Below are 22,551 nucleotides of genomic sequence, written 5' to 3' on the forward strand. Positions count from 1 at the left end.
ATGACTTCTCACACTAATTAACATAAATCTAGCAGTAAATCAAGCATTTCTAGCACTGCGATTTTTGTGAGGAAGGAAATATTTGGTTTGTGCAACCTGGGAATTGTATGGTTTGTGTGTTAAGTTCCTAGCTTTTCCAAGTCCACCTTGAGCTAACCAAGCATGTAGAGGTCAACTATGAGAGAGAGTGGAGAACAGAAGGGGCAGGAGACACTCTAGTGGGTTCTAGAAGCTTGGACTTTGTGTTGACTTGGGAGAGGCTGGAGAGAAGAAAAACAGACTTTGATGGTGAGTAAACAGAATATGTTTTCCATTAGCTTAATACTAATAGCACTTAAAAGTGTTGCTGTTCTACTAGGACACCAGGTCTCGAGTGTAAAATACAACCTATTCTCCTTGTAGGGATCACATTACCAACACAAGCCAGGGCAGTTGGCCGAGGTTTCCTTCCACAAGGACCTGGTGGGTAACAATGGCATGTGGCTCCTGGAAGCTCTTACACGGATGGCACAAATCTGTTGCTATCAGGACCAGGAGGGGGGAGGGCTGCTATGCAGGCCCCACCTCGCCTAAGACTATCTAAAGAGGCATGTCCCTCTCCCTGACTCAAAACAAAATAAATACCACTAAATGGACCAGCAAAAGTGGGAAGACTGGACTCAAAAAACAAGTAGGTTTTCATTTGACTGTTCGTGTTCAGTGAATTGAGAGTACAGGGTAAAATTAACTACAGATTTAGTCAGTGCTTTTCAATGAGAAATCTGAGAATTCACTTTTGCACTTGCTCTTGCTCAGCTATTTAGTAAGTGTTTGTTGCCAAGACTGAAATCCTTCTCTTAGGAGACCCACATAACTGAGGCACCTTTGTGACCCCATCATAAAAGCAACAAGGTACTTGGACCATCACACGAGGAGAGTCTAATTCCAAATTCCCTGCCGCTCACTCTGGGAAGAGACCCTGAGGTGCCTCCAGCAAGAAGTGGGAGAACTGTTCACCGAAGCCAGGCCTGAGCACTTGTGTGTATCCCTGGTTGGCAAACCTGTCCACAAACCCAGTGGCCCTGAGCAAGCTGAGCATCGATTGGGGCAACAGCCTGGCTCTCCATCAAGCAGAGAATGCTCTTTGCACAAGACAACGTCCAAACAAGCTCATGTCAGACAGATGATGTCCTCATTGGTTCCATAAAAGCTGAAATATTTGGGAATGCAGCTGTGGCACGCTGCACGGATTGAGCGAGAACTGAGCTCCTACTTCCCTTTCTGAACTCTCAAATGTGACGTGTTGCCCTCTTCTGAATCAATCTTTTAAATGCCATTCCCTCTGGTGAAAGGTGTTTTAACCTGTTCTGTTTCATAAAAGTCTCTCCAGATTCAGCATCTTCACTTGGGACCTCAGAAATGCCTTATGCATTATTAGGTTGCAATGTTTCCTTATGGCTGAATAAAAAATGAATCTTATTTTTTCAGGTCTCATTAAAAATCTGCAACAACTTGGAAAGGATTTTTATTTAATGTTGCACCCTGGTCCCTTTACATTTCTCTACACCTTGGGTACCAACTTTTGATGCAGAGCTCTATAAGCCCAGTGGGATATCCCTGGAATTTAAGGTCACTAAATCAAGTTTTAGGTTTCCTCGAGAACATCTCAAAGATCCTTTTACTACTAATATACTATTTATTTCTGAAACTAATAACTGGATGTGTAATACGGCCACATCACTGTCCACTAATCAACAAGTAATATTGCTGATCTCCAAAGGTGTCCAAATGGCTAAGCACAAAGCATCATTTCTAATTCAGGTAATGACTGCCCCCAGCGCCCAACTTTTATCAGGTATTAAAACCCTAGGCCTCTCTAGATGTTTGCTGTTCACTAAAACATGTATGTGTGTATATGTATATTTTTTCTTAAACATACATTTTTAGATAACTGCCTTGCTTTTCCAGTCAAGCCATCCCCAAAATGAATGGTTACCTTCTGAAGCTGTGACCTCCTTTCCACCTTAAGTCTTCAGGAAGAGAATGGATGACAGTCCACCATGATAGGGAGGTAACTCTCTATATTTGGTGGCAGGACAAAATAAAGAACCTTCACCAGCCTTTCCAGCTCCAAGATTCTCAAGTCTCTCCCTCACATAGCCAGTAGCCAACTTCGAACTACACTTAAAATGTATCCTGAAAGTCTGTGGAGTTCCCTGAACGAACCAGTTCCAGTTCTATCAATTTTACCTTAATGAATCCGAATCACAAAGATAACAGTGCAGCTAGTCTGGGCTAGAGGCTTCTTTAACAGAAAACAAATCTACTGAATGTCCTTCTAGCTCTTGACCCTCTATTTACGATAGATATCAGCTCTCCTCTCTCAGACTGCGACTTATCAGAGTATTGTAGAGCAAACGTGAACTATGTCTTGAGTAGTGTCGATCTAAACTGAAAATGCATCAGTTTTATCATCACTGGCTAACTTCTTAATTAACCCGATGTGAAAATCTCATCCCCTTTTGTTCTAGAAATGAGCAGTTCCATGAGCATTTATTCCATCACTGAGTTTTTACTAGGTAAGGTTTCACCAAGTCTTAACACTTTTTAAAAAGTGTATCCTGTGCAAACGAAAGCATGGGAGAATTCTAGAGACATCACACTACAGAATTTCTTTGCTGAAACTTGGTCGTTTCTTGATAATTCATCAGTGGTTTTAATTCTATCAATTTCTCATTTAAAAACTCTTTTTCTTTTCTGATCAATTCTATCCTCTCAGAGTCTTGATTATCTAAACAACACAATACTAATTTTACCTTTAAGAGTTCCCACCTCAGGCATTCTCTCTTTGAGGGGGGATGGAGAGATAACATCTTTCATGCCCCTTTATCTATAAAAATGCAAAAAATGCCACCAATCTGACAGGCCTAAACAAAATTTTCTTCAATCCATGTCTTTAACATAAGCAAAGCACATAATTCAAAAAAAAAAAGGAGCTTGCTTTACTGAAGAATAACTAAGCCAAAGACATTGTGTTCCATCTTTGTGTTGAAATGCAGATTTCCCACTAAAAGGCAAATCCTTCATTTCAAAAGGTTGAATAGGATGGTACTTAAAAAAAGAATTCCAGCTGGTTAAATTTAGGGTGTTGAAAAAAGTTCACTCCAATAATATTCTTTGGCTCTGGTCCCAAAGTATTTTCACTTGATCGTGAATTAGATAAATTTTTATTACACTTTGAGCTTTTGCTTTAGAATGATGGAACTTATTGAGGAGACTGGAAGGGCAGCTGCATAAAAAGACAAATTGTCTTAGGACAGTTTTTTTTTCCTTTGTTTAACCGTGTGTATCACTATGCAAAACATGTGTGCCCAGGATAAATTCTATTTATTCAATATTTCATGAATACGCTCAACAACCAGTTACCAAGTGCCTATAATGTCCAAAGCAGTGGGCTAGCCTCTGTGGGCAGCACACAGAAAACTCAGACGGACTACGGGAGCCTTCATTTAGTAGAGAAGATAAGGCCAGCACAGAACTCCCTCTACTCCAATGTTGAAAGTGTGTCACGAGAGAAGTGCCGATAAACTGCTAGGAAAGAAGAAAAATTCCGTTTGGAAGGGAAGAGAGTGGCTTTAGGGAAGAAGTAACTGAGGAACCAGACCTGGAGAGTCAAGAGGAAGAACTTTCTAGACAAAAGAAAGAGCAGATATGAATGCCCAGAGAAAAGCAAAGCCCAAGGTGTGCACAGAGCAAATGGGGTCCAACAGCAGTGGCATTTAAATCAAAATATTGTACACCAACTCATCCAGTTGACAGCAAGAGGACATAATATGGTCCTCTAAAAAGCCCTCTGATGATTTCTGTGAAGTCTTCAGTTTTCATGGCTTCATATTTTCCAAATACCACGTTTTCTTAAAATAAGGGACACAATCATGTGGACTCTTGTGAAACTCATTATGAAAGTTCATCTGTCCAGTTTGTTTCCCCCACTTCGACTTCCTTCCACTGATGAATGGTGGGTGGTCTCCTAAGATGGAATTCATTGTGTTTTATCCCTCCGAGTCAGACAAACAAGTGTTGATAGCCATGTTCTTCTGCGCAATACTGCCTCCCCGAGTTAAATAATCCATTTCAGATGTATCATTGCCAGTTTAAGATGGGCTTGTACTTGCTGACACATTTTAAACAAATGACTGTGCAAGAAATGTGGAGATTCTCCTATACTGCTTTGTCTCTCCAATCATCAACTTGACCTTCCCTCCATAATTCCCTTCTTCCTTCTCTTTCTTCTCTTCTCCTCCACAAGGAGGGTGGGTGTCACCATACACCCACTCCAAGTCCTGGTTTGAGGGGATTTTGTTTGCGTGTGGTGAGGTGTGAGTGAGTACATGCATGTGTGTGTGTGTGTGTGTGTGTGCGTGCGCACGTGCGCGCGTGTGCAGGCTTGCCTCCATTTCAGGCATTTTTCAGGTAATTTGGGGGAATTTGAGAAGCACTTTTAAAGATGCCCAGGCCCACTGCATTCCCCCACAAATCTCACTCTCTTTTCTCCCTTTGGATGTCAGGGACCTGTTTCTCTGGAGAGACTACTAGGACTAAGTCAGGAACCCAGGTTCTTCAGTCCCAACTCTGCCACTCAACAGCTGTGCATGACTTTGAGTAAATCTCTTCCCCTTTCTGGCCCTAAGTTTTCTCATCTTTAAAAAGAGAAGACTGGCTTGGATGGATGACCTCTCTTTGTTCCTCACATCGGTCAGTCTCCTTAAGGCCAGATTCAAGGCAGGAGACGTAGATGCAGTTAAGGAGACCTACTGTGGGCCACCCTAGAAGTTGGCCTGGATGGGACTGTGCCCCTTGTCACCTTGCAGAGATTAGAAGAGACCTACAGACCTGTGTAAACTGACAAACTGACTCCAGACCCCAGGTTAATCTTTAGACTCAGAGTAGGCCTGGCGGTGGATCTCAACCTCCTGGGCCACGTCTGAGCATCAAGGAGGAAACCTTGATGGGTCTTAAGCCAAAGAGACTGAAGGTCAGAAAAAACCAGGAAGAAACTTCCCACAAACTCAGGCTAAATGTCAAGGGGAAAGGTCTCTGTTGTCTGCACCAGAAGGCCAGTGGCAAAGCTAGACCTCAGACCAGAGCCGCGTACCCACTGCTCGCAAGGGCACACGCAGGACTCCAGAAAAAGCCGCAACCCTCTCCCAGCCACCTCAAACCAGGGAAGCACAGCGAGCATCTTGTGGTCCTGACCGACTCTTAACCAACTCGAAGGGTTCCTGGAAAGCCATATGTAAAATGGATTTCTGTAAAGTGAATTACATTTGCCAACCAACATAATTTCAGAGATGTTTCGTCACCCTTCCAGGATCATCGAAAATTGGCAGGGCTTCTAACATTTTACCTTTTAAGTGCTTCTTCCTCCACCCCCTCCCCAACCTCTCTGTCAAGTAGTTAATGATCTGTAAACAAACACTTTAAATTCAGTGGGGGAGCTCACTATTTAAAGAAACCCTGTGGCGAAACCTTTGGAAAAGTTAACAATCTTCCTGTAATGTGAAAAATCACCCGTTAATTTATCAGTTTCCGTTGTTGAGATTTTTGTGTGTTTTGGGCTTTCTCAAGGTGGGGCTCAATTGCAATACCTTTGGGGTTGGAAGAAGGTACAGGTGGTCAAAGAAGTTGCCCTGGCTGCCTTCCTTTCACCCAAATTGTCCGGCATCACACAAATGTATTCAAAGACTCCACTCACGCCTCCCTTCCCTACCTGAGACATGGAGAGAAGGGTGGAAAATCACCGTCCCAGACACCTGGAAAGCTTTGAAAACTACACTTGAGTTCCTCTTGATTTAAGTATTGCTAGATGCCTGAGGAAGACGGAATAAGCATTTTCAACAGAGGGGATGAAAATGCATTCGGTCTGTAAAGATGGATCCTATGAGGCTGGCCATTTGCTTAGCAAACGTTCAATTCTGATAACACCAGTCAGGGCAGCGGAGGACTTGTCTATCAAAGCCGACAGATCATGCAACTCCCAAATTACTCCGAAGAGGCCACCCTGAGCGTTTTTATCTGTGTCAACTCACAACAAGTGTAATTTATGCCTCTATATCACCATTTTCATCAGTCCCGAGAAAATACCAGAATAAGCCTAAGAAAACCAAGCTTAGTGCTTAGTGTTTATAAGAAGACCCTTGATCTTTCAGGTGCTCTTGGGCATTGTGGAGGGGGAAGTCGGCAGGTGGGGGCACTGCTGGAGTGACAAGGGAGGGGAGAGGCATGGGTGGAAGATGGGGCAGGCCCAGGCCGTGCTGCCACCCAGCAAGCCAAAGAGTTTTCTGCTCTTATCTCCCAGAAATAATCCGTGCAGCCCTTCAAAGGAAACGGGCCCAGAAGAATGGGCAGCCCTAGGAAGTCTCTGTTAGGCTTCCAAGCCTAGCCCATTTTAAAGAAGTATGTCCTGGCGTCTCTGGAAGGCTTTATCTGCTTCCCAAAGCATTTTCCTCACATTCTGGCCCCACGGCAATCCTGTAGGATGAGGTAAGGTGTTATCCTCACCTCCCCAGCAAAGAAATGGTAGATCTCAGAAGCATCCTGCGGCAGTCATGAGGCCAGGGCTGTAACTCAGAGTCCTTCCCACCTTCTTGGGGACCAAGCTCTGCCCCTTGTCACCACTCACCACAGGAGCCGTCAAGGTGGGCCAGAGCAGAGTGTGTGGCCTGGGCTCTAATTTTACAGCCACTTATAGGCAATATTTGCATTTCTGGTGTGTGTATGGCGGGCGAACATGGGGAAGATGTATTCTATGGGCCTAATGCTCTGTGATAATCTTGGCCAAGAGATCCTTAGAACTAGAACTGGCCATTCTCCAGAATTAAAACCTATTACGTCCTATGGTCAACACAGAATTGCTCGGAAATTATGAGAACTAATTTAAGGCCGCAGAGCTCTACGAACTGGAAAAAAAAAAAATGTTCTAGCAGGTTAGGCTCTGATATTTCTTCAGGAAAAAAAAAAAAAAAAAAAAACTAGGCTGCCCTCTCGCCGGAGGTGAGATTGAATCAAGAAGGGTTCTGGTGCTGTGAGGCCAGGCCTTGTCCCAAGGCAGCAAGTCCTTCTTTCAGAAACAGGCCTCTGCCCGCCCCCAAGCTCCTCCAACTTGTGTCACCATTGCTCGGTCCCTCGGCACCTTCCCTCCTCCTGGGTACACAGCAGGGGAGCTCCAGCCTCAGCCCTAGCCTCTCTGACAGAGTCCTGCAAAACAAAGAGGGGGCAGACATAGCCTTTTTATTTGAGACCTATTTTCTTAGCAAAAATTTATAGTTATTATGTTGGCTGTTTGCCCAGTTTCTAATCCTGCATTTACACCACTGACCAGCTTGGAAAGAATTTCCTGAATGACAAAGAAATGTCCACATTATAATCTGCAATTATTCAAGAGGCCTCAATCCAGCCACAGAATGGGTACTGCAGGCTGTTCTTGGGTTTACTAATTCTGTTGATTCAACGAGGGTAACACCCAAAGTTATCAGACACCCCAAGCTCCTCAAACTGAGAACACACCATTTCAGCTCCTTTCTACTCACCGGGCAGGTCCACTAGCAACTCAGCTCATGGAGACCTGGCCTCGCTGCACAAAAGGGCCACAGCCCCCCTTTTCCTTCTCCACAGGCATCGAGGGGGAGCTAAAGGAACCCCACACTACATAGGAGACCCCAGGATCATTTTTCATTTTGAATCTAAGATTCAATGAGGTTCTTCAATCAAGGTCTCTTATATATCTACTAGGAATGCAAGATACTCCACTCTCCCTGACAAACCCCTCAGGCTGAAATCCTTTTGCTTCCAGAACCTCAACTTTCAATTGCTAGGTAGAAAGCTCCCTTTGTCACTGGCCCACAGATATAGGCCGCCATCACGCTCAAACTCTGTCAGGCAGAGGGGAGTGTGGACAGCAGGGCTGACGTGGTTTCAAAGAGGCCGACCAGGCAAGAACCGTCCTGTACTGCTGCCCCAGCTCTAACGCAATAAAATGTCTTTTATCAGTGTAATTCAAGGCAAAGAGTCAAGGGTCTGTCACCATTTTAAAGACGCTTATTACATGGCCACAAAAATTTGCCTCAGGCTCAAACCTGGCATGTAAGGTATCAGCGTGGGACAGGTTCTTTTGATTTGATTTTATTTTCTTACAAAATCCAAAAATGAAACGCTTCTGTCCCTCCCTTCCACCAACCGTTTTTTGATTTATGAAGAGGAGGAAAGAAATCTGAAGCTGACAGGTTGGGACAACTCCACTCAGCTTTCTCACTCAAAAGCTGCTTTTGTTAAACCGTACTTTGCATTTATGGCCTGCGGCTCTTGGCTGATGCAGGGGCTGCTCCTCCAGGACAGAGCTGGCTGTGGACTTCCCCGGGAGGAGGCCCCGCTGAGATTACTGGGGGGCACTGAAGCTTAGGGGGCTGGGGGCACAAAAGCCTCCAGGTAGACAACAGATAGGATGGCAAAAGATAGGCCACTCTCTGTCTCCGGTTTTCCACCTCATTTCTCTTGGGTCCAGGGCTCCATGTGATCATCGTATATCCACCAGAGCACTGGTTCCCCAAGCAAAGTCAAAGCCTTCTGAGAACCAAGACTGTACTGTCCACTTCTCATCACCCGGCATCATTCCGAGCAAAGAATAAATACCCAGAAATTGAAGGCCATTCAGGAGGCTCTTCTTCCTGCTGGAGAGCTATTTCTTCTAAATGACCTGTGCTGGAAGGAGTGGCCGTGGAGCCAACAGTGACCAGGGGAACCTTCCCTTCCTGAAGACGCTGAGGTCTCTCCAGTAAATGATTCACTAAACCAAGGAGCCTCCAGGTCAGCCTTGACCCAAGAGATGATTACAGCCCCTTAAAGTGGTTGCTGGCACATCGGTTCACTGTACAATTTTGGCAATCTGTAATTGTATATTTACTCAATGGTCATTATGGACAATCAGGTTAATAATTCACTTTCCAAATGCCGTATAATTACACAGAAGAGTTACACTAGATGTCAAATTTCCTTACTTCTTCTAATGAATTATTCTCAATTACCTAGTCTGGGTCCCCTTCCTCTCCCTCTCTTAATTTTTTTTTTTTTATTGTTAGAAATTTTCTACACTTTATTCTTATCCTCTACCTATACCCTGTCTTTCTGCCCCAAGAGAAAGAATCGTGTGCACTCCCTCGGTTCAAATAATCCTATTTAGAATTCATAGTTTTGCTCCACTAAAAGGTTTAAAAATAAAGCAAGGCAGCTATCCACAGAAGGAGCATGGAAGGCTGGCCGGATGATGTCATCTGCCTCCCCGCCTCAGATGCAGGAGAACACCCGCAGCCACCTACACCTCATCACCCAAGTTGCACCAGATCCTGGCACAGCCCAGAGGAGGCCCTGAGGAGAAGGAATGCAAAGCCCTGGTGTGCTCTGTGAGGCCGGAGCTTCCCAGCCAAGTGACTGGCAAGCGCCCCGGAATGGGAAACCACGGCCGTGGTCTTGGTAGACAACCCCAGCAGATTCCGCCTCTGCCTGGGACATGCTGGAGGGTATGAAGAGAGAAACACGCACACCCTGAAAACAAAAATGGGGTAGGGATCCTAGGAAAAGCAAAATCATTCGGAACCCAAGGCCTCCTCTGTCTCCAGAGGGCTAAACCAGGCCTTTCACAGCTCTGTTTTGAGATTTTAACACACTACACCTGGCCCACCACAAGCGCATAACCTGCTCTCAAAGGTCAAAGTTTTTTCTGCTCCTCAGGAGGGCAGTGTGGTCTGCCGACTCGGCCTGGGTCACCCCAGGCTGGAACTGAGGTCACCCAGGCCAAAAGCTGTAGGGCTTGGCAGGAAAACCCAGGCAAGACAAGAGCCCTTGAGCACAGCTGCTGGAGGAGGAGAGGGGACAAAGGTCACAGGGTTGTTCACGGCCAGCTCTTGGCTAAGAGTGATTGCAGCTGAGACAGTGTTTCTTTTCTATGTTAATGGGTTACGATTTTTTTTTTTTTGGTCATGTTTTTGATGTTCCATCCCCTACGTCTTTTTCTCTCCCACGTGCTCCATTCAGCACACACAACTCAGGGCTCTAGTATTTTAAAAGGTGTTTTTTATTTTTATTTTTGCATATAAGAATAATGTTCTAACTGACCCCCAATACATTTTTTGTTATGGTGGGAGAGGCTTTTGACCACTCCAGTGTTCTAGAATCTAAGAGCTCAGCATGATCTTTGGGAAGTGAATTGAGAAAAGTCTGGACAGCCGACCAGCCCCACAGAAAATTCTCGAACTTGTGAAACCCACCAAGATAGAGAGGACATCTCCGGAACCTCTAGTTCGTTCTCACCTTTGTGTCAAAAGAAAATGGATAAATTAATGTCTCCCAGTGAAGGTTTGGCTGTCCTGTTCGGATCTAATTTCCTGCTTATCGGGGCTACACCTGATGCAAGAGGGCATGGGGCAGACTAGTAATTGGGGTGGGGGGGGGTGGTTTCTATGCCTTTAGAGCATTTGGGACCATTTTATCTAGAGAGTTTAGTTTGGTTGGCATTTTTCTGTTGTTTGTTCAGGTTGTGGTTTCTTTTCCTCCATAAAAAAATAAATTTGGAGCTGTATTTGCTTCCTGTCCATGGAGCGGACAGAAGGAGGGTGTGCAGTGGAGGAGGTGTGTGGGGAGAAGGCTGATAGATGGAGCCGGGCCGAGAATATCCGGAATTGGAGAAAAGTGAGAAATGGAGCTTTTTCTTGGCTTCCAAACAGTTGTAATTTCTACTGCCACTGCTTAGATCCTGGGCACCAGGCGTAGAGAGTGGGAAAGGGGGCATGTGACAACTTTGCCACAAAACGGGATTTGGCATTTAAATCCACAGGAAACAAGAAGAATAGCGGGCCCTCTTATTTATAGATTTGTGGATGAATTGAATGGGATAACCAAAATGTACTTCTCATGTATCTGAAGGAGCAATTCCGCTTTCAGACTTGGAAAGTTTCCTATAATAGAGTATCACTGGACCCCGGAAACATGCTGCATCCCAAGGCTAAGATCGGCTTCCTGAAAACGGAGCAGAAGGCTGCTCCTTCAGTGGTAGTTCAAAAATTCTACTTTGAAGGACAAGTTGGTACCAAACTACATTTAACAGGATTCGGTTCATCTGATTATACAGTGCCTTGCTTTCTAGAATATGTAATCATCTCTTTCTGATGACATTTTAAATGTCCAACTAGACAAATAATTGCAGCAATAATTGATGGCAAAGTCAAGCAGGAAGATTGCTGATTGGCAGAGTCCCCACCGAAACAAATCTTTCTTTCAAACGTTACAGGAATGATGCTTAAATCTAACTTTTGCTGATAAATGCTCAAAATCTGATTTACTGATAAAGGCACTGCAAGAAAACCTGCACTTCAGCCTGTGATTACTCTGTGAGCTGTTTGAGAAGAATCAGGCAGCATGATTTATATATTTTCCATGAATAATTGCAAGGATAGCGTGGATAGTTTAGAAAGAACCAGCATGGGCAAGAGAAGTGTGGCTCCCACCCATCCTGAACAATGCTGGGCAACCATCAAGTTTACAGTCTTTACTCATAAATATGTATCCTCTGGTAAAGAAATGGTTTGGGGGCTGGGGGGAATCACCCAGAAAGGAAGACACACAAATTTACCAGTTCCACTCAGGCCTTTGAAAGTTGGTTCACATCAATGCCTCAGACCAGGACTCAAATTCCCCCTGCCCTGTGCACAGAGCTCTCTGCATGTGATCAGGAGGCCTGAGCTCAGACACACCTTAGGTGATCTCAGGCAGGTCCCCAGATACAGCTATCATCCCCTCCAGCCCCTAGTCCGTTTCGCTGTCCAAGATAGAACCCAAATCGATTATCTATACCACGTGTTTTTGTTGTAATATTCAAGTTATTACAGTATGGAACACTGCTTTCAACAACACAGACCCCGTGGAATGTTGTGATGGTCAGAAATAACTCACAGAGGATGCTTGTCTCCAAGAAACATCAAATGAACGAGCTGGCATATTAGCAGCCATGGATTACAGTAAGGAAAAATCTAATACAGAAAATGTATCTGAATGCTTCAACTAGCAATAAAAGCAAGAATTCAGAGATGTGGTCTCAGGCATTTGTCCGAAGCACTAGAATTGAGGATTTCCTTTCATTCCACCACTCCCACCACCCACCCATTTTATTTTCTTCTTGTTCTTTCCTCATTTCTTCTTGTTTTTTTTCTTTTTCTTCAGGGGGGGGGGGCGTACTTCCCCCCGCCTTGAATCCAAACCTTTATAGGCAAGTTTGTCTCATAGCTTCTGTTAAAAATCAGAAGCTTGTTAGATGTAATGATTATTTGCACTGTGACACTTACCACATATGAGGGGGCTTGTCGAACAGCTTTACTCTAATTTAGAGCTCCTCCGTCAATTAGAAAGCCCTCAGATTTTCTGCAAATGCAGGTCACTATCGACAGCTCATGCTTTTGACGCTTTGCCTGTGACAGTTGTTGGGCTGCCCTTCCAGGAGCTGGCAGCGTTGTCCAAACTCTGATAGTGTCAGAAAATTCAGTCACCACGGCCGCATCACAGGAAGTTACATGCAAGGTGACTGTCCGCACGCAGTCTGTTTCCCCACAGCCAACAACCCTGATGAAATCTGCATTCGCATTTAGCTAAAAATAGCTCAAATTGCGATTCTTTTTCTCTCCCCTTTTTCTTCTCCTTCCCACCTCTCTTCTCCTTTCTTCCCATCCTCTTTCAAGTATCTCCCTTTTCTCACCTTCCCTCCCTCTATGCGCCCCCCCCCCCCAACAATCGTGGTCCTGTGCTACTGAAAACCATCACATTTGTCAGAAAGGGGAGTGGATCGTATAGGTAAGCCAGGTTGTTTTTTTCATTTTTTATTGAAACAGCAGTGATTGTGGAACAGAAACTGCCTCCCTTCTTTAAAAAGAAATATTTTCTATGTTTTTGTGCCGATCAGCGGCTGCACCTGGGAGGTGGAGGTAAAGTCTATACTTCCAGCAATGGCTTACATGTTTTTTCTTACGGGAAGGGGGTCCTTGAAGGGGGAGAAAAAAGGAGGGAGGAAGGAAAGGTTAACAACTCAAGCAAAAATGCATATAGGGCTAAAGTTGTCCACTCTTATCAGCATTCCAATTTAAGATCTTAAAATTACAGGAATTCTCACTTAGGAATAGCTTATTACAGGTATGTATGTACTGGGGGGGGGGGGGCAGGGAGGGAGTGATGTGTCCATGACCATATATGAGTAAACTTGTGTTTATTTCATCAAGTTTATCTAAATTTTATGAGGTTCGAGACTAAAAAAAAAAAAAAAAAATCTCTGTAGTACCTGCCTAAGACTTGGTCAAAATACAGACTAGTATCTAAATCAAAATAAGAAATATAAAAGCTATTTGCATGCACTTTCACCACCACCAACAAGGCACGGTCCTGGAAGAACCAGCTATCTCTTGCCACCATAGTTCCCAAGCTAACTCATTTCACCAGGCCAAAGCCCAAGTCCCAATTCTTCCTTGAGGTCCCTGCGAACAAAGGCTGGAGGCCAAGGGTAATGGAGAGCCTGTCCTGGCAGATGCTGCCTTATGAAATGCAGTGGGTTGAGATGGGGTGAGATGCCCATCTCACACAAACCCAGATCGGCCTGGCTAAAGCCACAGCAACCAGGCAGGGTGGAGTAAGGTGACCCCAGCAGGAATCCCAAGGACAACATCTTCAACAGTGGGCCACTAACCCCAGCAGGGGCCCTTGCCTCCACCAACCTCCTGCTGCTGTCAGCTTGGTCATCAGCCTCCAGACACCAGTCCCAGGAGAGCCCTCCATGCCCTTAAGCTAACTGAAAAACAAAACAAAACAGGATCATTTAAATCCTGCCTGTGAAGAAAAAATAAGAAAAAATCTAGACCCGAAAAATAATGTGAAAAGTGGCAAAAACCAGTCAACTCACTTCAAAAGAAAAAACCTCCATTCAGCATCACAAAGCTGCTGAATATTAGGTTCCTAGGAAGCTGCCCCAGCAACCTAGATATGAGAAACAACGCTCGCTATTCTGAGTGAAAAGTAAAGCTGCCTCTCACTCAGGACTGTCAGACCTGGTCCATAAATCCAAGCCCTGCCCCTGGTGAAAAATGGGCTGAGCTCAGCCTGGAGCCCAGAAAAGGCAAGCACTTCCCTGAAGTCACACACAGCAATTCCAGGTCCTCCAGACTTCACCAAATAGATGGTTTTATATTCTCACGCAAATACGTATTGCTACATTTGGTCCCCATTTTCAACAAGAGGGCTGGAGAATGAGCCCGCACATTTTAGTTTCCCCCACTTCCTTTCTTCAACCTTCTGCTCTGGTTCTCTCCTCCCGCAAAACACACACACGCGCACGCGCACACACACACACACACACACACACACACACACACACACTCTGTTTAGTATATTTTGGGATCTATTTCCGTATCTACACAAAGTTTCTAACACCCTGTTCTGTCAGCAGGTCAAGAGCAGAGGACAGTGGCAAGCTGTTCTCCATTCTGAAATGGATGTGACTGAAAGGCTGCTGAAGGTCAAGACATCCTGAGGAGGCTGGTACTGGCACTGGGGCTTTCAGGGTCATTGCTCTGTGGGTGGACCATGGCTCATTTCCAGAGCATGACCTGTAATTTGTCCTCTCCCACACACATCGAATCAAGACACCAAGCACAGTTCTACTGGCCTACCTTGCTCCACCTCCAATCTACCAACTGTGCCTTCTTCTCATACAATAAAAGAGAACAAGGCAGCCAAATGCTGAGAGTCCATTTTGTGCACATACATGTAGTTAGGTACTGAGGCAAGTGAGAAATTCAAGAAACCTATACTTTGCACACACACACAAACACACACACTTTAAGAGATAATTTCTAAAGACCTACCTATCTGTGGTATTGAAAGAAAAGGGCTACACCTGGCCCAAAAAAACTGAAATCATATCTTCCTACAAGACCACATGACCTGTGGTAGACCTGAGGTCACCAGCCCTCAAATGAATAATGCACAGAAATGGGCAGTTGGATTGATAAGCTGGTAGATTATTATCAGACACATGGAAATTCCAGCTCAACATCAGGATAGGACCTGGAATTTCTTTCAAGAAGAGCCTTATAGTGTTAGACGGTTAACCAAGGCATCATGGTGTGACAGAGAAGAAGTCCTTAGTCTTATAATAACCACATCTCTTCATGGAAAGTTTTTTCTCAACGCCCTATAAATGCCACTCACAGGCTGCCTGAAACAAGCCATTCTGTCTCTCAAACCTGGCCATTGCTCACTCCCTTTTTCATGTATTCACCCTTTTCCCTGCTATCAGAAATGGAATCAGAACAAATTAATATTTAATTTTAAGATTACCATTCTATCAGAATCAAAGACCTGGGTAATTCAAAGCTAAGGCAAACGCCCCTCCTATAAATCTAACTTAGCTAATCAGACGTTTCACAGTTCTACGAACAGTCTCCCTGCCTTCAATCCGTTATTTGCCACGGGCCTCTGCCACAAGGCAGGAGGAGGAAAGCCAGTGCTACACTTCTAAGTGTGTGAAGTTCTAACCTTTTACCCATGTAATGATCTACTTAATATAATATTTTGTCTTTAATCAGAGAAAGAGTAAGATAATTTGATATCCCATAAAACTCCCTAACCTATATTTTGCAAGTCAATTAGCCAGTCCTTTTGCGTTAATGTCAGCACATCCCATGTTGCATCTCCAGTCAGGCTTTTAGGTGTCTGAGGCCCACAACGACACACCCCAAGAGTGTAAAAAGAAAACCCAGCAGGGTGGGGGGAGAGGAGGAGGAGCTGTGCAGTGGCCAGTTACTTTTTCGTCATCTGTATGGAAATTGGGAAAACAGTCTTCTCAAATGGAGATTATCTTCCCTTGGGATCCTTCTGGAGGGCTATAAACACCAGAATGTACTAATCAATGTTATATATTTAAAAGTGAATACAGAATCAGATTAAATTATAAAACTAAATGATACTGTTATAAAATCTAAAGCAAAAAAAAAAAAAAAAAGGTGAGAGAAACATGAAAAGAACTCTTAGCTGGTCCCCTTAAGTTTAGCCCTACCTTCTGGCAGTCAACCCAGCCTTAAGAAGGATGTTCAAAGTAACTGTTTCTCACTCTCTTACTTCTGAGCAATAGAAGGCAAAAAGCAAGACGTTTAATTTTAATGCCGTCATTTTCCCACCAATCGTTCTATCTGCAGAAGCTGCAGAAAGGTGAAAACTTGAAATCGATGAACGTTTTATGAGAAACTTGGATAAGAATTTGTTCTAAAACTATGAGAACGAACACGGACCTGTGGCACAAACACAGAATATGCATGTCCCCAACTCCGGCGGTCTGGCAATGTCTGACGATAACAGCCCCATGACTCAGGTTTCCCATCTCTAAAATGGACTCTTTAACCAAATCCGGGGAAATTGAGAACAACTGGTTGTTAAACTCTTAGAGCCCTCTCTTTGCTATTACTTTTAACCTGGTTTTTAAAACACAATAATATTTATAACACATTTTCATTATGCAGAAACATTAAACTTTTCCTGGAAGAATCTGTCTCATTGGATGTTAAAAAAGAATGTTTCTTTCCTTCTAGGAACATAAGGAGTAAATTTGGCTATTTCATCAACGCCCGTAAAAGACACCTGAGTCATTGTTTTAACTGAATGATTTCTCCAAGAATTCCACCTAAGAGAGGAGGAAGACGACCGTCTGCAGTGTGTAGGGAAAAGCGTTGTGTTCTCCTGATTCCTCTCCTCTGTCCTTGGCAATCCAGTTACAATTTGACAGCATTTAAAGATGACAGTACTTGAGGTAATAGGACAATGCCATAACAGGATTACAGCAAATGTGAAAGAAAGGACACACGTAGGTACTGTCATTTAGGTAATGTCATCTATGATCAGTTTTTGTTTCATTTTTTGCTGACACAGAAGTCAGTATCACTTATACAATTCATTGTAAATCCAGTTATGGCTGTAAATAGTTTGCTTCCCCGATGAAAGGAAACGCTTGTTATACCACAGTGGGATTCGGTGAAAATTTCTACTTTTGGTTGATGTGAAAATAATAACAAAAAAAAAAAAAATCCAAACCAATAACCAAAGATTCAAATAGTACCCTGACTTCACTACGACCCCAAATGAATTTATCTTCTAAGAAAGAAGAAAATTTTCTGTTGGTCATAAACAATAGGTGGTCAACGGGTTTCTGAAGGATGTCTCAGACCCCAGTGAAACTGTTGCTTTAGAGAGTTTGAAGAAGATAAAGTGAAAACACCTAGGTTCACAGTCGGGGAGCCAGTCAGTCCTGGTTTATCCCCAACAGGGTCCTTGTCAGTCACTTACACTATTTCTCATTCCATTTTCTTTATGTTATTTTGCTCACAGCACATCCAAATCCATACAATACAAGCTTTCATAAGTAGTTCTGCCCTACTTGCTAATGAATTTCTGCCACCTGTGAGTTTTCCCCTAAAGCCACCACATCTCCTAGAAGCTGTTATTCCTTTGCAGTGAACACACAGCTGTCCTGCCTTCCATTAAAATGGCTTCCTTATTGTCCGGGACAAGGAGCCATGTCTATGCCAAATGACCCACCACAAACAAAAGCTGGTCTCAAACCAACACTTGTCTCAATAGAAAATTCTGGCTAGAGGAGGAAAGACCACAAAGGAAGCCGAAGAGATGTTCTGACCATTTCAAACCCTAATGGAAACTAGTTCTCCTGTAGAACATTCTGAGCGCATTAAGGTTTTTGCTTTCCTTTTGACTTTCTCTACTTCCCTGGCTAATCTCCTGAGACCCCAGACCTTTCCTCCAAATGTCTACCTACTACCCTTCTGCCCAACAATCTTCCTACCCCATCCAGAAAAGTTCATTCAATTTCAGGCTAGGCTAGTAACCCCCAAGTTCTATTAAAGAGAGTTCATAAGGACGTGAATTTTGTTGCTTGCCTTGTTTCATCACATGGCTTCTGAATAATAACTGCCGTCGTGAAAACTGTCCACACCCTGAACAATTTCCCAATGTCCCTGTGGATGGCCCAGACGAGAGGGACAAGGGAACAACAGGGAGCCTAACGGACTCCTGCTTCCTAACTTCATTCTTGTCCACTCCCCATCTGCAACATAGGCAAAATGAAAACTTTCCAAGACTAAAAATTCCCTCTACGTTACTAACAGACCCATTTTTGCTGGTCCCCTGCAAAGTCTGGCTCCATTCTGCTTGTGCAAGGAAACCATGCAGTCACCCATCTCCATTCTCTGAAACATGCAGATCGACAGAGGGGAGAACACAGCATGAAGAAACTTACAGACAGAATTCCAATGATCCGACCCACCCCACGCCTGGACAGAGCCTTCGGTTTACGTCTTTCATCCTCTGCTCACCGCATTTCAACAGCCTCCTATGATGTACAACATACAGTCCAACTCCTTACGCTGCCTTTCCAGAGCTCCATAATCTAGCACCAAATATCTATCCCAGGCTTAGCTCCCTCTATGGACCAATGAAAATATTCTGTTCAAGTAAAAACCTTCCCATTCTCTTTCCCATTCTGGCTTTTATTCTTCCTCTCTGACTTCCTGGGATTCTGTTCATATTTGAGGGCCCAGCTAAAGGTCTGCTAGTTACCTTGGCATGCAGGCTCAATCTCTCCCTTCTCCAACTTCACAGAGTACTCATTTCCTGCGCCACTCTGGTCTCATACCCAATTCTTACCCCACCGGTTACCTCTTTAGGCCTCCATTTAATTTGATGTCTTCCCAATGTTTCTTAAGTACAGGAACTCTGTCCTCTACTTATTTTTATTTTATTTCAAAGTACCCAGCGTAGCATGTGATATGATATAGATATAACCTAGGAATTCAACAAATAGTGGTTATATGACTGCTTTTCCTTCCTAAAAGGGAAGTTATTTTGCCAAATACAATTTCTGTTTATAATGGTAATTTAAACCATCTCTGTACCCACAAACAGTTCCCTTCTGATATCTGCTTGAACTTCTAGATAAAAAAGGCAAGTAGCAGTAGCTCGTTATGCTACCCAAAGATTAGCATTCATATCCACCCTTTTTAAACAGCCATCCCACACCCCGGGGAAGAGCAGAAGTGAAGTATATGTGCCAACCAGAGCATGTGCTAAATTGATCAAGTCTGGCTGTCAGAGTTACCAAAAAACAATAACATCTTCTCTATGTGAAACCCAGCTTCAAGGTTGAGCAACTCTCTCACTGTATTTCAACCATAGTCATCTGCAAAAAAATTAGGCTCGGCAGGAGCACATCCTGAATGCAAAAAGCTAAGTTCTAAAAACATATTTTTAATATTCTTTTACATTCAGCACCACTAAAAAGGATTTTGTTCTGATGCCAGAGAGTTGCAAACATGGACATCGTTGGCTACCTGTAGCAATTGGGTGTGGTAAAGGGAAGGCCTAGCAAAAACTAAGGTAGCAGTTAATTGGACTACTATTTGAAATGTTGTCTGTATTCTCCAGACTGGGACTGACTGTTCATATCAAAGCGCCCTGGGCATCCTCACTCTACCGTGCCAGCCAAGACCTGGAGTTAGGCCACATGGCCAGGTAGGACCCAACACTGTGCACACATGGAGGTCTTCCACGGTAAGGATGCAAAGCTACATAGCCTTAGCACTGAGCTGGGGTCAGAAAAAGGCATTCGATGCAAGTCTGCCAAATAAATAAGCAAAGTTCAGATATCACGTTTATGCTGACTACCTTGGAAACTCTGCATGAGACAACTGAGAGAGGAAGATGGATGTGAAAAACAAGCAAAACCTCCCACTTTACAAGAATTCACTGACAGTTACACAGTTACAAGGAAAAGATATATCAGTGAATAAGACTGACTTGGGCACCCTCTCCCATTTCTGTTTTTTTTTAAAGCCCACTGGAATTCTATGAAATAACCCTTACTTTCCCATTCCCTCACACACTCTCAAGTGCTCACACATTTCTCACACAGATACACATGCTCTGTTCACGGTGGATAACACCATCTCAGTCCGTTTCTACCTCTCTCCCAGTTGATACCAACTTCTATGAAATCTCCTAAATCCACAGAGCATTCTGATTTCCCTGAAATGTACTTCGGTACCGCCCACCCAAAGTCAACTGGAGCCTTGAGAAGTCGCAAACGGTTAAAGGCTAGAGATAGACAGACAGCCTTCCATGATGGTCCAACCCAAGTGGTTGGTTGGTTTTTATTTTTTAGCTTTATTGAGGCATAATTTACATACAATAAAAGCCACTCATTTTAAGTATACAGTTTGATGAATTTTGCTAATTGTGTACAGTTGTATAACCTCCACCAAAATCAGTATGAAGAACATTTCCATTACTCTAAAAAGTTTTCTCACACTCCTTTGCAGCCAGTCCCCTCCCCGTCCTCTCACCCCTTTTAGTCGTTGATCCACTTCTCATAGTTTTGATTTTTCTAGAATTTCAGGTATGTGGACTCATACAGTATGTCCCCTTTTGTGTCTAATTGCTTTCACCAAGCAGAATGATTTGGAGGTCCACCCATGTTGTCGAGTGTATTACTCTTTCATTCTTATGTTGCGTATTCCATTGTATGGCTATACTGCAATTTGTTTAACCATTCACCTATTGATTGATGTTTGGATTGTCACTACTTTTTGACTATTATGAACAATGATAAAATGAATATTTGCATACATGTGTTTATTTGAATGCATGTCTTCATTAATCTCAGGTAAATATCTAGGGCAATCCAAGTTTTGAGAACACAAAGCATTTTGAGTTTGAGAGTCCAGGGAACTCCCATTCTGTCAACCTCCAGTGTGTCCCACTTCTTCCCCATTCCCCTGGCGGTTCATCTCCAAGGCCTGTATACTAGCCATCTGTTTGGCTCAATTACCAAATGCCATCTTATTCCATACAGAACCCTCTCCACTACTCTAAGCAAGTGATGGGAAGAGACCTCAACACTATTTTATAAGGGGCATTCATTTGGACTGAGGCCCCTTCTGAGTCAGAGTTAACTATTACATGTGCTGAGAGCCAGCCCTAAGAGCCCCCGATAGGTCGGAGAGGGGGGTGGTTGACCTCCCCTATTAGCCGTATAGTTGAATGGCAGTCAAGGGCCCCAGAGATAACTTCTACTTTACCAAAAGGCCTTGGAAAGAAAGACAACATCAAGGGCTCACTCATACAACACCACCTCAGGGGGCACAGCTGCTGCCTAGAGCGGTGGACAGAGGAGAATCGGGGAAAGAAAGGAAGATTTGCCCTCCTGTCCCCTGCCCCACCCTCAGGGCTGGAAGACAGGGGTGAACAGGAAGCAGAGCCTGGAGACTAGAGCTGCAGTGGCCCCGGGGCAGAAGTGGATAAAGGAAGACATGAGGAGTGGAGGGGGAGTGGACGAAAGAGGGGGACACCATTTTAAATAAAGAGACAGTAACTGTGGGGAAGAAGCTCAATAAAACAGAATAAAGAGCTGCTACTGGCAATATACTGAGACAAAGAAAGTAAAGCCCTCTGAGTGAGGCATGCCTACATTAATTCAGACCCCTGAGCAGATTCTTATTCCTGAGGTAATAGATCTTTTAGCTAAATAGACTGAAGAAGTGTGAGGAGGGAAGAGGATGGTGCCTCTGGAGTGGTGTGGGAGACTGGAAAGATATGGGGCTGGGACCTGGGAGTGAGTCCTGCTTCCCACCTGCGCACTGCCACCAATAGGATGGGAGACAATGCTAGGTCTTATCACTGGTCTGGACCTCAGCCGCCCTGCTGTAAACAAGGAGTTTGGAATAAATGATCTCTGATATCCTAACAACTTATAAACACTGCGTGACTTTTGCAGAGATGGGAGTATGGGAGAGTGGAAACGGCTCAGAGAGAGCTGAAGGGGAGGGAAAGTATGCTCATTCCTACTACTTAATCTCCAGTTGGCAAAGCCAGACCTGGAGAGATGAAGACTGGGACTGTGATGACAAATAATTGCTGGCTTACTCCTAATTTTTCACCACCAAGCTTTATCTCTTCAGCTGGAACAAAAAAATGGACTCATCTGTAAAATGGGAATAATAATAGTGTCTGCTTTATATTAATATTTATGAAGTACTTAGAACAGCAGAAGTGCTCTGTTTGTGAAATAAAACACATGCCTCCTGGTGTTTATTAGTTATAACTCAGAAGAAATGATGTCATCAGCCCCTTTCCAGAAAGTAAGTTTGGATCAATAGAAAAGAGGGAGAAGAGAAAGGAAAGAATGTGAGTGGGGCGAGGGGAGTGTCAATTGGGAACACATTCTAGGATACTAGCTGGTACCTGATTGGTGCCTATATATGACAGATGGATGGACAAATGGATAGTGGATAATGAATGAAAATGGATAGATGGTGAGCAATGAGGTGGGGAGAGTGCAGAGAGGGAAGCCCGCACTTCCTTTACAATTTTGGGAGGGAATGGTCTAGTCCACCAGGCATGGCATACAGATAATTTTATTCTCGTTGA

The 22,551-nt window shown here is 43.9% G+C and overlaps 1 protein-coding gene across 6 annotated transcripts in view; it reads right to left on the reverse strand.

Annotated features, from left to right (window-relative positions):
• Positions 1 to 22,551, reverse strand: part of BCL11A (BAF chromatin remodeling complex subunit BCL11A) — a 96,666-nt gene that overhangs the window by 16,581 nt on the left and 57,534 nt on the right. The window lies entirely within an intron of this gene.

Source organism: Rousettus aegyptiacus, unplaced genomic scaffold (genome assembly GCF_014176215.1).
Source record: "Rousettus aegyptiacus isolate mRouAeg1 unplaced genomic scaffold, mRouAeg1.p scaffold_m13_p_7, whole genome shotgun sequence".
Taxonomy (NCBI): Eukaryota; Metazoa; Chordata; class Mammalia; order Chiroptera; family Pteropodidae; genus Rousettus; species Rousettus aegyptiacus.